Genomic DNA, 16,455 nt, shown 5'->3' with positions numbered 1-16,455 from the left:
AATATCCACATCAGGCAAGGAAACCAGGCTTTCAGAAGGCATTATTCCTCTCACAGGAGCTTATTCTCATAGCCCCATTATCCAGTTGCAAGAAGGTGAGGTGCTGGGCATTGCAAGCAAGAAGCACTGAAGCTGGGGTTGTGTGATAAAAGGTTGCTCCTACCACTTTGTGCTGAAAGAATTCTGGGCTGGCCAGTTAAAATTCCCTATTGATGCTTGCTATAGGCCCCTCACCTCCCTGTAAATATTTGACTATGCATCTAGGAGAGGCCAAAGAACTAGGTTTGGGACAGAGGGGATGCACCTGCAACAGCTTACAGTCCAATCCTAACCAGTTGCAACCTGGTCGCAAAGTGCTATAAGGCACCTTTGCAGGCCCTAGTGCTGGTGGAGCACCGGTGCTGGGCTAGCACCAGCAGAGCACCAAAGCACTGCCACTCGATGGTCGCACAGGCCACTAGGCAGTGGTGAGGTAGGTGGGGGTGTGGGGAGAGGCAGGGAGGAGGTGTGCCGGGGGAGAAAGCAGGGTGGGAGGGAGGTAGGACACTCAGGTCATTGTAGAATGGAGTAGCCCCAATGCATGGCTACTCGCTTTACCCAGGGGAAGGGGATGAAAGTCCACTTCTCTTGAGGAGGCAGCAGTGGTGCCTGGGGTGCACTGGATGCAGCAGCAGCCATTTTTGGACCACACAGCAGGTAGCTCAGGATTGGGCTGCCTGTTGCCTGCTCTCTCTTTCCCTCTGAGATTCTGTTTTGAGAACAACACAAACCTGGAGCAAGAAGACAGGTGAATGAGTTGCAGCTAGAGCTCATCATTGCTGCTGAAGCAACAATTTCAGGGGATCTGGCTGGCAAAAAGCAATGAAGAACTGCCAATAGGTGTTGTTTTATTCCCATCACGATTGTGAATAATCTTCATCAAGTGAATACACAGTATACACGCAAGAGGAAAAAATAAGTCACAGTGTCATATTTACATGTACAGAAACACACATTATAGTTACATTAAAAAACACTATAGTTTAAATCAGGGGTCTCCAAACCCCGGCTCAGGGGCCAGATGCGGCCCACAGCAAGCCTCTTTCCGGCCCACGGCCAACCTCTTGTCCCCTGAAAGGCTCTGGCCCACTCAAATAAACATGACCAGAACTGCTCTGATTGTTTCTGGAGGGTGTTCTGAGGGCCAGAGAGGTTGAATGAATGAGCCCATTCATTCATGTATTCACTCATCTAAGTTCCATCTCTAATTTATTTATTTAAATTTTATATTTAAATTTTTTTCCAGCCCTCCACACCACCCCAGATATTTGATGCAGCCCTCTGACCAAAAAGTTTGGAGACCCCTGGTTTAAACTAAAAAAAATACCTGAAAGTATAATACAATAAAAAATAAAATGCAAAGCTATTAGGACTAAATTAAATAGCCCCAAAATAACTACGTGAACAAAACTCACAAAAACTTCAGACGAGACATGACAAACTTCATTTCCGTTTGTAAACGTACAGTGTGATACTGTGACATTATGTGATCTGTAAACATATATTATTGTTTGTGTAGTACATTCCTTTGCTAAAGCTTGTTGGCAACTGAAGTGTGTCAAGCTTATCCAATCCCCTCAATTGTCTGCTGTTTCTGGCAACACAGGTGTACAGCTGCTGTTAATTTATGTGCTCTAGCCAGTGGGCTCTTGGCCAAGCACAGGCCCTGGCATGTGCCCAACCATGCTGTTCACTTCTGTCAGGCCTGGTTACAAGGGGCAATCCACATTAGATGCCACATACACATTACATTTGGCACATTACATTACATACACATTAAATTTTTCCTTTGATGATTGCATATGAAAATGCATTCTCAACCAGCATACATTAAACAGGCAAGCCCCCATATCCGCAGGGGTTCCATTTTGGAACCACCTGCAGTTATGTGAAACTGCAGGTGCCCCCCCCCCCCACCCTCCGGAGGCAAGGTGCGCTCTGTTCCCCCGGCCTCTGGAGGGACTTCTGAGCCTGACAGTTAAAAAAAACAAACACAACTTCCGGTTTCTTCGTGAAACCAAAAGTGACATTTTTAATGCCTTATGAGACACTAGGAGGCCCAGGGTAGTATCACTTAAAAACATCACTTCTCGTTTCATGGAGAAACCAGAAGTTGCATTTTTTTAAACTGTTGGGCTCAGTCTGAGCCCGGCAGAGGCCGTGGATGCATGTTCATGGCTTCTCCTGGGCTCAGAGGACCCTCCAGAGGTGAGGGGAGCTCCCCTCAACTCCACAGGGGGCGTGTGCGGAGGCACACACAGGGTCCCCGTGGACCAGATCAGCAGATGTGAATTCGCAGGCATGTGATCCATAAATGTGGGGGCACCCTGTACAGTCAGTTCTTGTTATCTGCTAGGGTTAGGTTCCTGGAAAACCTAGTGGATACAGAATTAGCAGATGATATTGAATCATTGAGCCTAATGGGAAACATGAGGTTAGATTCCAGGGGACCCTTTTCACCTAATACTCTATGGACTTTATGACCTGAGTCTTCTTGAAGTCTGTGGGGCTGGGTGATAGCAAGGTCTTATCTGATGTTTGTGCTGGCTATCCCTTGACTCACTGAAGGCCACTGGTCTTCAGAGTTCAGCACTGGGGAGGGGGTTGCTTCACCCTTCCTCCTCCACCTATCTCTTGGCTCCTTCCCTGGGCTTGCCCCAGCCCCAGAGCAGCCCTCAGGTAGCCTTCTATGACCTCTTATCATTGGCCAGTCATCATCACCAGGGTTGTGAAGGTTCAGCTAGAGACCCCAAGATGGTGGGGCAAGACTGGAAGTGGACAAAAATGTGTCTGACAATTCTCCAGGATCCAATATCAATGTCCATTTGACGCAGAAAATTGACCCAATCCGGACAACTTTCTAAAAAACGAGGAGTATAATTGGCTGGACACGACTACTGCAAACCCTCTCTGGTCGGCCGTATATTGTTTAGGCACCTCCTTCTCTTCCCCATGCACAGTGCTGGCACTGCCTTCTGCTTGTCAGGAGGCCACTGTCTCTTCTCCTCCTGCAAACTCTCACCCCAGCTTGCCTGCTTGTAGTGCTGAGCCCCCACCCCAAGTGCACTGGCACAGTATTCAGGGATAACAAGAACTGAGTCACAGATAATGACAGGTAGGTGGCAATTCTTCCACTCACAGATAAGCAAATTTGCATATAAAGAGAATTGACTGTATCAATACTAACAACATCACATAAAAGTAAATGTTATTAGTAGTCATGAATACTATATATTGATAACACTAATTTTTGTTATAAGACTGCCGAAGCATTACGTCCAAACTAAATTATTTTTTTATTTTAATATTTAACCAACCAAAAATATTATTTTTTATTTACAGACCAAAGACTGTATACATGAACAAATTTCTGTCTTAGAAATAATGCATATGAGAATAACAACGTTTTTAAAGAAAACAGTGGACACAATGTGAATTGCAGCAGAGTAAGTTGTAGCATTGCAAGAAAAAAATTAATGGCAAGCTAGTGGAAACTTTTTTTCTTACAAGTTAGTTCTTAATTTTTCAAAACTCTATTACTTAAAATATATCATAATGTTGCAAGGTGCAAAAACCAAGATGTTACAAGAGATCTCAGATGTTGCACTGTAATCCCAGGTACCAAAGCAAACTCAGAAGGCAAAGGTGATCAAATCCAGGCCTTTATTGTAAATCCAAAGTGAGAGAAATCACACTAACGTTATGCAAAGCTTTGAGAGAGTGTGTGTACAAGTCAGAAGTGGAAGTAGAGAAGCGAAACGAAGCCCAGAGTGCCTTCTGCAGCGCACTTTTATATCAGACTGGGGTTCCCTCCTTGAGACACATAGATTTCTCTTTGGAGACAATTCATTGGTGGGTTCAAAACATCTGTTGTTTTATAATAGGCCATCTTATACATCCATCATATGCAATATACCCCCAGCAGTTAGCCAATGGCACTGCACACATAAGTTACCTCACCTCATAACCATCGCATGATCCACTGTGGCCTTCGTGTGCAGCCCGTGAAATGCAACATACTTGCTATTGACGTCATGGTGTGTGTGTTCATCTAAAAACTGCTGTGAAATGATTTTCTGTGGGAATCTGACCTTTGATGTTAACCTGGAAATGTTTTTGGTGTGTTCTCTTTTAAACCCTAGAATGTAGTTAGACCACTACAACTTAAAATATTACTACTTGCTAGTCACTCTTATATATGCACCAAAACTGCTTCTGGAATGAAGAACAAAAACAATAAAAACCAAGCTGACTAGTGTTCTTTTATGATATAACTTATACTATAAATACTAGCCCTCTATGCATATAAGACTTTCCAGCATTTGTGTGTTAAAAAGCCTGTTGCTCCTTCAAACCGCAATTTTAAAAGTACCCATTTTTTTTCCTGTGGTCTGAAGACAAAGAGCTTCTTCATTGTGCTGGCTAGTCTTATCAGAATGTCTTGAGAACAATTGTCATGCTGCCAAGTCCCAGCCAACTGTTTGACTTGTAGGAAAAAACTGAAACCATTTTAACATTCAGACAGAAATGGACCAGAAGGATGCTGCAAGAATGTCAGGTGAGCATTCCTGTCGAACATACCTGACAGTCCTTTCACCTTGTATCAATAAATTAGGAAAATTGCATTTCAAAGATGCTACATGATGATTTGAAAAATACTGAGATGTCACATTCAATACTTACAAAATAAGTATACTTTCTCTGGGGTTAGTTTATCTACTGCAGGTTGTGATGGGTGAAAAAAGACAGTATAGTAGCCTATGCATGTCTAGTCATGTCCATTGAGTTTAGTGGATCTAGCATTCCAATCCTATTCATCCCCCCACCCTGCTACTGAAGCAGTGACCCCAAAATGGCTACTGCTGCATCCTGCAGGGAGGTGGGGGCAATTGTTGTGGTCTCCACAAATGTTCCCTCAAGCCTCCTCAGTGTGGGGTACTTAGTGTACTTTGACCAGCACTTGTTCTGCCAACGCTAAAGCCCAACAGGTTTGGGCTGTTACTCTGAGATACATGGGTACAGGAATGCAGCAAAATGAATGATTTCAGCCTGAGTGAGACCACTTGCAGAATTCCATGTGGATTCAAGGCCAGAACCTATTTCCTCTCCCAATAATTCAAGCATTTCTCCTGGTAAAGGAATTTGAACTGCTACAATTTCCTACTACTGGAATACATGTCCTAACATGCATAAGAACATAATAAACGTTCTTAATGATTATCATTTCCCATTGTTTGTTGCAACAAATAGTATCTAGTCATACTGCCTCACATTGTGGAGATTCCCTTTCAAAATATGGACCTGTCTTTTAGGATTTGTCTAATTGGTTTTTTACCGCTATCCAAGACCAAAACATTTGATATATGCAAATACAGTAATAGTAGCCTGATGGTCCGTTTGGGGGGGGGGGGAATCTGTTCTTGGTGAGGGTGGACTGGGAATGGGGAAACTGCAAGGAAACATAACTGGCTGTCCGCTTCAAACTGCTTGTAGTTCTTTCTCTAGGTCTGAAACATTTAAGACCCCAGCAGGGGGACAATACTTGAAGCAAATAAATGTATTCCCCATTGCTCCCACTGGAGTAGTTTTTCCTCATTCAAACAAGACCATTAGGCTATCATGTGCGTTTACCTTAAGTGCCTTGTCACATTTATAATGGCATTTTACAACAAGACTAAAACAAAAATAAAACAGCAATTAAAAGAAAACAGCAAAAAAAGATACCAAAAACAGTAAGTAAGCAAATGATAAAACCAGAAATGGTAAATGCAACAAAATGTGTTTAGGAGATTAAAAGATATTAAAGGAACAGGACATGCTTTTGCTGACACCTAAAGATAACTAATGAGGGTGCCAGGCACATGTGCCTATGGAAGGAATACCACAGTTTGGATACCATCACTGATAAAGCCATCACTACAGTAGCCTATCACATGAACTCAGAAAGTTTACACTTTAGGGGTCATCTTTACTTCTCCAGGTACCATCTAAGTGTAGAACAATTTCACCATAATTATGCTGAGAATTTCAAACACTGCCAGCAGTTGCTAGAAACTTTTGGTTGTGTGGCACTCCACACAGCATCAATCAGTGAACTATATGGCAGTCTACAGTAAACATTAGCTACATGCTCACATAATGACAAAGCATGGATTGTCATAAGAAGGATGAGTAGAGTCAAAGAGAACTTGAGTTTAGGTGTTCTTCCTTCCCTCTTCTCCTTGTCCACATGCAAGAGAAAGTAATTAAAATGTCCACAGTTCTGATTTCCAAATTCAGAAAACGGTGGTTTGTTCTAACTGTGGTTAATCACGGTTATTTAATAAACATCTGAAACAATGGTTTGGTTCTGGTTGCAAATGCTGGTTTGTAAAGTAATCACAGTAGACCAGTTTGGACAATACTTCATCTACTGGCCCCATTTTGCACATTTGCACAAAGAACATAAGAGTCCTGCTGGAGCAAACCAAATGCCCATCTAATCCAGCTTTCTGTATCTCAGTGGCCCATCAGATGCCTCAGGGAGCACTCATGATAACAAGATATGTATCATGTTGTCATTCCCTTGTATCTGGCATTCACATATAGCCTTCTTTTAAAGCCAAGAGATGGCATATACCCATTATGGCTTGTAACCTGTGATGGTCTTTTCCTCCATAAATCTGTCTGCTCCCCTTTTAAAGGCATCTAGGCCAGGTGCAATCACCACATCTCATTGCAAGATCTTCTAGGTGTTTCCAGTAAGTAAAATAGGATTGTAGCTATTATTGGGTTTATTCAAGACTCAGATGTTTCAGCCTTTATTATACTAATTTCCATTTTATATTTCAGTTAGTCTGTTTATGTTTAGATCCAATTTCACCATCAAAATGCAACCCATATATCTAGTTTAATAGGCTATGGCTCAATCCACAACCCAATTAAACTGCTTAAATTTATGACCTGATATGCACATTGATATTCAGCATGCTGATAAGAGCATAGTAGGAGCATTATATGCATGGAAAAATTAAAGTGAATTGACATATCCAGTTAATTTTTCCAAAAACAATCCCACAAACAGGATAAACAGGAGAATAAAAAGGAACATAAACTGTGGCAAAAGAAATGTAAGAAGGTGATACTGGAGGCCAAGCGAGACTATGAGGAACGCATGGCCAGCAACATTAAGGGGAATAATAATAGCTTCTTCAAATATGTTAGAAGCAGGAAACCCGCCAGAGAAGCGGTTGGCCCTCTGGATGGTGAGGGAGGGAAAGGGGAGATAAAAGGAGACTTAGAGATGGCAGAGAAATTAAATGAGTTCTTTGCATCTGTCTTCACGGCAGAAGACCTCGGGCAGATACCACTGCCCGAACGGCCCCTCCTGACCGAGGAGTTAAGTCAGATAGAGGTTAAAAGAGAAGATGTTTCAGACCTCATTGATAAATTAAAGATCAATAAGTCACCGGGCCCTGATGGCATCCACCCAAGAGTTATTAAGGAATTGAAGAATGAATTTGCAGATCTCTTGACTAAGATATGCAACTTGTCCCTCAAAACGGCCACGATGCCAGAAGATTGGAGGATAGCAAATGTCACGCCTATCTTTAAAAAGGGAAAGAGGGGGGACCCGGGAAACTATAGGCCGGTCAGCCTAACATCCATACCAGGTAAGTTGGTGGAATGCCTCATCAAAGATAGGATCTCAAAACACATAGACGAACAGGCCTTGCTGAGGGAGAGTCACATGGCTTCTGTAAGGGTAAGTCTTGCCTCACGAACCTTATAGAATTCTTTGAAAAGGTCAACAGGCATGTGGATGCGGGAGAACCCGTGGACATTATATATCTGGACTTTCAGAAGGCGTTTGACACGGTCCCTCACCAAAGACTACTGAAAAAACACCACAGTCAGGGAATTAGAGGACAGGTCCTCTCATGGATTGAGAACTGGTTGGAGGCCAGGAAGCAGAGAGTGGGTGTCAATGGGCAATTTTCACAATGGAGAGAGGTGAAAAGCGGTGTGCCCCAAGGATCTGTGCTGGGACCGGTGCTTTTCAACCTCTTCATAAATGACCTGGAGACAGGATTGAGCAGTGAGGTGGCTAAGTTTGCAGACGACATCAAACTTTTCCAAGTGGTGAAGACCAGAAGTGATTGTGAGGAGCTCCAGAAAGATCTCTCCAGACTGGCAGAATGGGCAGCAAAATGGCAGATGCGCTTCAATGTCAGTAAGTGTAAAGTGTAAATGTAAGCACATTGGGGCAAAAAATCAAAACTTTGGATATAGGCGGATGGGTTCTGAGCTGTCTGTGACAGATCAGGAGAGAGATCTTGGGGTGGTGGTGGACAGGTCGATGAAAGTGTCGACCCAATGTGTGGCGGCAGTGAAGAAGGCCAATTCTATGCTTGGGATTATTAGGAAGGGTATTGAGAACAAAACGGCTAGTATTATAATGCTGTTGTACAAATCTATGGTAAGGCCACACCTGGAGTATTGTGTCCAGTTCTGGTCGCCGCATCTCAAAAAAGACATAGTGGAAATGGAAAAGGTGCAAAAGAGAGTGACTAAGATGATTACGGGGCTGGGGCACCTTCCTTATGAGGAAAGGCTACGGCGTTTGGGCCTCTTCAGCCTAGAAAAGAGACGCCTGAGGGGGGACATGATTGAGACATACAAAATTATGCAGGGGATGGACAGAGTGGATAGGGAGATGCTCTTTACACTCTCACATAATACCAGAACCAGGGGACATCCACTAAAATTGAGTGTTGGGCGGGTTAGGACAGACAAAAGAAAATATTTCTTTACTCAGCGTGTGGTCGGTCTGTGGAACTCCTTGCCACAGGATGTGGTGATGGCGTCTAGCCTGGACACCTTTAAAAGGGGATTGGACAAGTTTCTGGAGGAAAAATCCATTATGGGGTACAAGCCATGATGTGTATGCGCAACCTCCTGATTTTAGAAATGGGTTATGTCAGAATGCCAGATGCAAGGGAGGGCACCAGGATGAGGTCTCTTGTTATCTGGTGTGCTCCCTGGGCATTTGGTGGGCCGCTGTGAGATACAGGAAGCTGGACTAGATGGGCCTATGGCCTGATCCAGTGGGGCTGTTCTTATGTTCTTATGATTAAACCGGAATCTATTAGAGGAGATTAAGCTGATAAGAACAGATACTATCCTTGATCATAGCAAATAATTAGCAACATTAATTAGCAACATAATTAGCAACATAACTTTTCTACACATGTGTGTTAGCGTGATGTCTTCAAAACATCATTCAGTGAATGCAAAATGTTTAGAACTGGCCTGAAGATTTTCTGTGCCAATAGACAGCTCCATTAAAAGGTTATAGTGCAGAAAATAAGAAGCAAAGCGTTCTGGTAATTCATAGCCACGGCTTTTTTTCTAATGAAGCGTGGGGGAATGGAGTTCCGGCAACTTTTTGCAGGGGCCCCTCCCCTGGCATTCCAGGAGGGGGGGAGCAAAACAGGCATTCGCTGGGTGGGTGCTGGGGGGTGTAGGGTGGGCGGCCGCCTGGCCCCTGCCCCCGCCTGGCCCCTGCCTGACCACACAATGACCCCCTCCTGCCCCCATCCCCAAGCTCTCACCTGAGCCCAGCCCGCCTCCCCTCCCCCCACGCTCTGCTTCCCCACACAGCTTCCAAGCTGGTGAAGGGCGCAGGGGACATATACCGACGCCGAGGAGGAGGACGGACAGCCAGCCAGGGAGACGGGCTGCGGCACCTACGGAACACCCAGGTACTGGCTTGGTGGAGGAGGAGGGGAAGGAAGCTGGCTGGTGCAGCCCCCGGGCCAATCTGCAGCAGAAGCCTAGGCATGTCTACTCAGAAGTAAGTCTCATTGTGCTCAATGGGGCTTGCTCCTGGGAAAGGGTGCATAGCCTTGCAGCCTGCGAGCCCAAGCCTATGCATGTCTACTCAGAAGTAAGTTCCATTGTGTTCAATGGGGCTTTCTCTCAGGAAAGTGTCATAGCCTTGCAGCCTTAGACAAGCAAAGGAAGGGCTCTGAGGCTGCTGTCCTCTCCACACTTTCCTGGGAAGAAGCCCCACTGCCTCTTCTGGGACTGACTTCTGAGGAGACAGGCAGAGGAGGGGCTCTGAGGCTGCAGTCCTCTCCACACCTTCCTGGGAAGAAGCCCCACTGCCTCTAGTGGGACTGACTTCTGAGTAAACAGCCATAGGCTTTGGCTCTGAGGCTGCAGTCCTCGCCACACTTTCCTGGGAGGAAGCCCCATTGACTCTAATGGGACTGACCTGAGTAGACAGGCACAGGTTTGGGCCCTGAGGCTGCCATCCTATCCACAGTAAGCCCCATTCACTGGACTTCTGAGTAGACACACATAGGATTGGGCTCTTAGGCTGCAATCCTAGGCACTTTCCTGGGAGTAAGCTCCATTGACTAGAACAAGACTTACTTCAGAGTAGACATACCTAGGATTGGGCTCTTAAACCTGGCAGAGATATATATCTGCACCCATTTTCACCTGCTAAGGGCAGGTGAAAAGGGATTCTATGTGTGTACAACGTGCTGTCCAGCCTTGCCGGAGATCCTCATCATCCTTCCCCCACAAGCATGCCCTCTGCCAGCCAGCGTTTGCAGCTCCTCTCCGGCAATGCACAGCAGCTGCTCAGGGCAGCAGAGAACATACAATTGCATGCCAAGCGCCTTCCCAAAGACACAGAGTATTCTGATACCTAAATTAAACCATATTTAATGGCTTGTTTGCAAACGTAGCTGTTTCTATGTGCACCTAAGGACCCCACTTGTGTAAGAAATCCTTTTTTGTTCTTACTCCCACAGTTGCTTAGAGTAATTTTACTACATGGAACTCACGTAAGCCATTTTTCGGAATCCATTCACTGCTTCCTCTCCTCGAAGTAGTGCCACACTACATACTACACACTACAAGTGCACCTGTACAGTATTTTTCCCCATGTGTAGAAAAAGTAGCTAGGTAGCTAGGGGAAAGGGGATGTGGAGATTGACAGCCCAATCCTATGCATGTCTACTCAGAAATGTAGTAGAATGAATGAATGAATGAATGAATGAATGAATGAATGAATAAATAAATAAATAAATAAATAAATAAAAGATTAACAAGTTGTGAGTTCCTGCACCTTTTTTTTTCTTTTTTTCTTTCTTTTTTTTTTTTTTTACAAAAAAAGCACTGTTCATAGCTATGGCTTTTTACCTCTTTCATCATAACTAAAAAGGGTGAAATTACCATACCAGAGACAAGGGAGGCATATGATTCTGGATTCACATAAACCGTAGTACAGTAATATTGTACTGAGATATTGAAGAGCTGCTGCCACTTGGAAGAGACAGTGATGGGCTAGGTGGACCAAAGACGCGTGAAGGTAATTTCATCTTTTCTAGCTCTGCTAAGAATTTTGCTTTCCTTGTTTCTCTGTACAAGTACCTTCAAGATCTTGGCCAAAAGCAGGCTACAACTACAACAGAATTATTTATCAAATGATGACACAATATTTTGGCCTGGTCTGAATGCTTTTAAGACAGTAATTGAGGTTTATCATAAGGTCTTCAAAGTAAAATATAAACAAACAGTGCCATCTTTTGGCAATTGGTTAAATTCCACATGGACATATACAGCATGCTCCCATATCTCAGGGAGGCCCAGAGACCTCCCATCCTCTCCAGCAGCACAATACTTCTTTCCAGGTTGACACAGCATGTGCCAAATCGAAAGCTAGAGGTAGCACTGTAGTCATTAACTACCACATAGAAAAAAGGCTATTAGCCAGAAACTAATGGCTCAAAGGTAGTGTATGGATTAAACAGCATCAAATAGCAATGACTTTTCATATTCTAAACCAGCAACTGTTACCCTGCACATGCCCAATCTCATCTGGCGCATAACATTAAAAAGGTGGCAGAGCAGCTTTTAAACTGATCCCTGGGGGAAGGCCGACAGGAGCTGAGGGGCAACCGGTTCGGGACTCCTCATCCCTGTGGGATGAGGATGGGGAGGTTAGAGAACAACAAGACAAGGGCAGAGTAGGAGAAGAATTTGGGAAAGGTAGCGTGATGGGATGTGATAGACGGTTTGGCTCAATGAGAGGATGCGGGGACAAAGGAGCGAATAAGCAGCCCATCCTGGGGCATTCTGTGTACAAATGCTTTTATGCGAATGCCCGAAGACTACGAGCAAAGGTGGGAGAACTGGAATGTCTGGTGACAAGAGAAAACATTGGCATAGTGGGCCTAACGGAAACCTGGTGGAATGCAGAGAATCAGTGGGATACCGCAATCCTGGGCTATAAACTCTACAGGAGGGACAGGCAGGGGCGTGTTGGAGGTGGGGTGGCCATTTATGTTAAGGAAGGGATAGAATCCAGCAAAGTAGAGGTGGGTCCGACTCCACTGTAGAATCCCTGTGGGTTAAATTACCAGGCTTGTGCAGCGATGTAATACTGGGGGCGTGCTATCGTCCTCCAGACCAGAAATCGGATGGGGACCTTGAAATGAGGAAACAGATCAGGGAGGTGACAAGGAGGGACAGGGTTGTAATCATGGGGGACTTCAATTATCCTCATATTGACTGGATCAATTTGTGTTCTGGTCATGATAAGGAAACCGGATTTCTTGACGTGCTAAATGACTGTGCCTTAGAGCAGCTAGTCACGGAGCCCACCAGAGGGCAGGTGACTCTGGATTTAATATTGTGCAGTACACAGGACCTGGTTAGAGATGTAAATGTTACTGAGCCATTGGGGAACAGTGATCATGCTGCGATCCGTTTTGACGTGCATGTTGGGGGAAGAATACCAGGCAAATCTCTAACAAAAACCCTTGACTTCCGACGGGCGGACTTCCCTCAAATGAGGAGGCTGGTTAGAAGGAGGTTGAAAGGGAGGGTAAAAAGAGTCCAATCTCTCCAGAGTGCATGGAGGCTGCTTAAAACAACAGTAATAGAGGCCCAGCAGAGATGTATACCGCAAAGAAAGAAGGATTCCGCTAAATCCAGGAGGGTGCCCGCATGGCTAACCAGCCAAGTTAGAGAGGCTGTGAAGGGCAAGGAAGCTTCCTTCCGTAAATGGAAGTCTTGCCCTAATGAGGAGAATAAAAAGGAACATAAATTGTGGCAAAAGAAATGTAAGAAGGTGATATGGGAGGCCAAGCGAGACTATGAGACTATGAGGAACGCATGGCCGGCAACATTAAGGGGAATAATAAAAGCTTCTTCAAATATGTTAGAAGCAGGAAACTCGCCAGAGAAGCGGTTGGCCCTCTGGATGGTGAGGGAGGGAAAGGGGAGATAAAAGGAGATTTAGAGATGGCAGAGAAATTAAATGAGTTCTTTGCATCTGTCTTCACGGCAGAAGACCTCGGGCAGATACCGCTGCCCGAACGGCCCCTCCTGACCAAGGAGTTAAGTCAGATAGAGGTTAAAAGAGAAGATGTTTCAGACCTCATTGATAAATTAAAGATCAATAAGTCACCGGGCCCTGATGGCATCCACCCAAGAGTTATTAAGGAATTGAAGAATGAAGTTGCAGATCTCTTGACTAAGATATGCAACTTGTCCCTCAAAACGGCCACGGTGCCAGAAGATTGGAGGATAGCAAATGTCACGCCTATCTTTAAAAAGGGAAAGAGGAGGGACCCGTGAAACTATAGGCCGGTCAGCCTAACATCTATACCGGGTAAGTTGGTGGAATGCCTCATCAAAGATAGGATCTCAAAACACATAGACGAACAGGCCTTGCTGAGGGAGAGTCACATAGCTTCTGTAAGGGTAAGTCTTGCCTCACGAACCATATAGAATTCTTTGAAAAGGTCAACAGGCATGTGGATGCGGGAGAACCCGTGGACATTATATATCTGGACTTTCAGAAGGTGTTCGACACGGTCCCTCACCAAAGGCTACTGAAAAAACTCCACAGTCAGGGAATTAGAGGACAGGTCCTCTCGTGGATTGAGAACTGGTTGGAGGCCAGGAAGCAGAGAGTGGGTGTCAATGGACAATTTTTACAATGGAGAGAGGTGAAAAGTGGTGTGCTCAAGGATCTGTGCTGGGACCGGTGCTTTTCAACCTCTTCATAAATGACCTGGAGACAGGATTGAGCAGTGAGGTGGCTAAGTTTGCAGACGACACCAAACTTTTCCGAGTGGTGAAGACCAGAAGTGATTGTGAGGAGCTCCAGAAAGATCTCTCCAGACTGGCAGAATGGGCAGCAAAATGGCAGATGCGCTTCAATGTTAGTAAGTGTAAATGTAAGCACATTGGGGCAAAAAATCAAAACTTTAGATATAGGCTGATGGGTTCTGAGCTGTCTGTGACAGATCAGGAGAGAGATCTTGGGGTGGTGGTGGACAGGTCGATGAAAGTGTCGACCCAATGTGCGGCAGCAGTGAAGAAGGCCAATTTGGTGAAGTGAAGAAGGCCTGGGGCATTTGGTGGGCCACTGTGAGATACAGGAAGCTGGACTAGATGGGCCTATGGCCTGATCCAGTGGGGCTGTTCTTATGATCTTGGAAGCTAAGCAGGGTCAGATCTGGTTAGTACTTGGATGGGAGACCGCCAAGGAATACTTGGTGCTATAGGCTTATACTATAGTCTTTCGAGACTGAAGGTTGCCAAACACCATTTTCATATTCTGCCTCTATGTTTCCAACTATCTGTAGCTGAATACAGAATATTGGACTAGAGAGACCATAGTCTGATACAGCTAGGTGACTCTTATATTCTTTTGCTTCTGTTACTTTTCTTTTGGCCCAAAAGAATACCATTTGGGTCTTTTGCAACTGCTCAATGTCACTTTTAGAGCTGAGACAAATTTACTCCCAAAATTCTTCCAAAATTTACATCACTCTTGCAAGGTGGTTAATTACACAGGCCTACAAAATTGAGGGTGAGAAAAGTTTTTCCAAAACGTTATGGTGGTTTAATATGAATTTGGGGTGCCAATTCCAAAAATGGCATCCGTTTTGCCCTATCATGTCTAGTTTTGGAGATATAGTATAGCCTCATTAGTGAATGGTTCAAGCAGCTTGCTTATGAGGAAGTCATGGTGTAGGCTTCCTCATGAGGAAGCTGCTTGAACCATTCACTAAAGAGGCTATGCCGTTTCTCCAAAACTAGACGTGGTAGGGCAAAACGGATGCCATTTTTGGAATCAGTACCCCAAATATACCCAGGAATTGGTGTAACGTTTAAGGAAACAAAATGTGTGTTGGCCTGTAGGTTATTAAAATAAACTAAAATACTCGAGATTATAAAAGGAAAACTGCAATAAAAGTAGGAGAACCCCTGCTAAATAGGTGAAAAGTTACCTTTTAAAATGCTTATTTAGCAGGGGGAGAGCAATCGTCCCTCTTCACCCCAGCATAGCATCTTTTCAGTGGCTGTTGGTGGCGTCTTTTTTAAGATTGTGAGCCCTTTAAACAAGAAATCATTTATTTATTAATTCATTCATTTAGCTATGCAAGATGGCTTCTCCCCATCCTTTAACAACCCTGTGAGGTTCATTAGGTAGGGAGGTGGTAAATGGCCCAAGATCACCCAGTAAATTTCATTACTGATCACTGGGATTTAAACTGGATTTTTCTAATCCAAGTTCAACACTCTGAACCACTACCCTGTACAGTACTACAGTATTAGGGCTTATATGGAGCGGGTGTGTAGAAGAGAAAGAGATGCCAAGACCTGAATACAGTACTGGAACATGTAGCAAATTGCCTCTCCATAGTTGAGAGAGCTAAAATATGCCAATGTATTTTTACAAATGAGAGCTGAAATTCCTAGAAATCTACCTCAGATAACAGGTGGTACGCAATGTGGGTGAAATTGTGGGAACACCTTCTGCGGTGATACAAAAATGTTGCTTCATAAACCAACAGGGTCTTGTTTGTACTGTGGCTTACTATTTTTATTTTATTTTTTAAAGCTGTACGTTTCAAAGTACGTTTGAGGCCTTCCTGGTAGTTACAAGAACAGACCTAGAAATTCTTCTTAGTAGCAAAAGCAACTGGTTAAGAGAAACCATCATGAGGTTATTTCTCTCAAGAGGCCAACCACGCAACAAAAGAGCTCCCAGCCACAAGCCGTTTCATTTCCAAGTACTAAGGAAGAGGTAGATATGAACCTGTGCCCCTTTCAAATCTAGGTCAAATTAAGAAACAGAAAGAGAATGTTAATGTAATGATTAATGAGACAAAGACCCTACTTCCTTCAGCAGAGCCTGGTTATGAGCCTCATATCACATTTTAAGGTAAAAATCCAAAAACAAAACCACCCGACAGTTTTCCTGATGCTGAAACAACTTGCCAATAGGTGAACAAGAGCGCTCAATTCTTCATAACTAAAGACATCCTAGATGCAAAGATTTACTCTCTGTATGTTATTTCTTCCTACAGGAGAGGTGTCAGTCCCTGTTCATTGCTCTTA

The sequence above is a fragment of the Tiliqua scincoides genome, chromosome 3, assembly GCF_035046505.1.
Source record: "Tiliqua scincoides isolate rTilSci1 chromosome 3, rTilSci1.hap2, whole genome shotgun sequence".
In the NCBI taxonomy this organism is placed as follows: domain Eukaryota; kingdom Metazoa; phylum Chordata; class Lepidosauria; order Squamata; family Scincidae; genus Tiliqua; species Tiliqua scincoides.
This window is presented reverse-complemented; position numbering follows the sequence as displayed.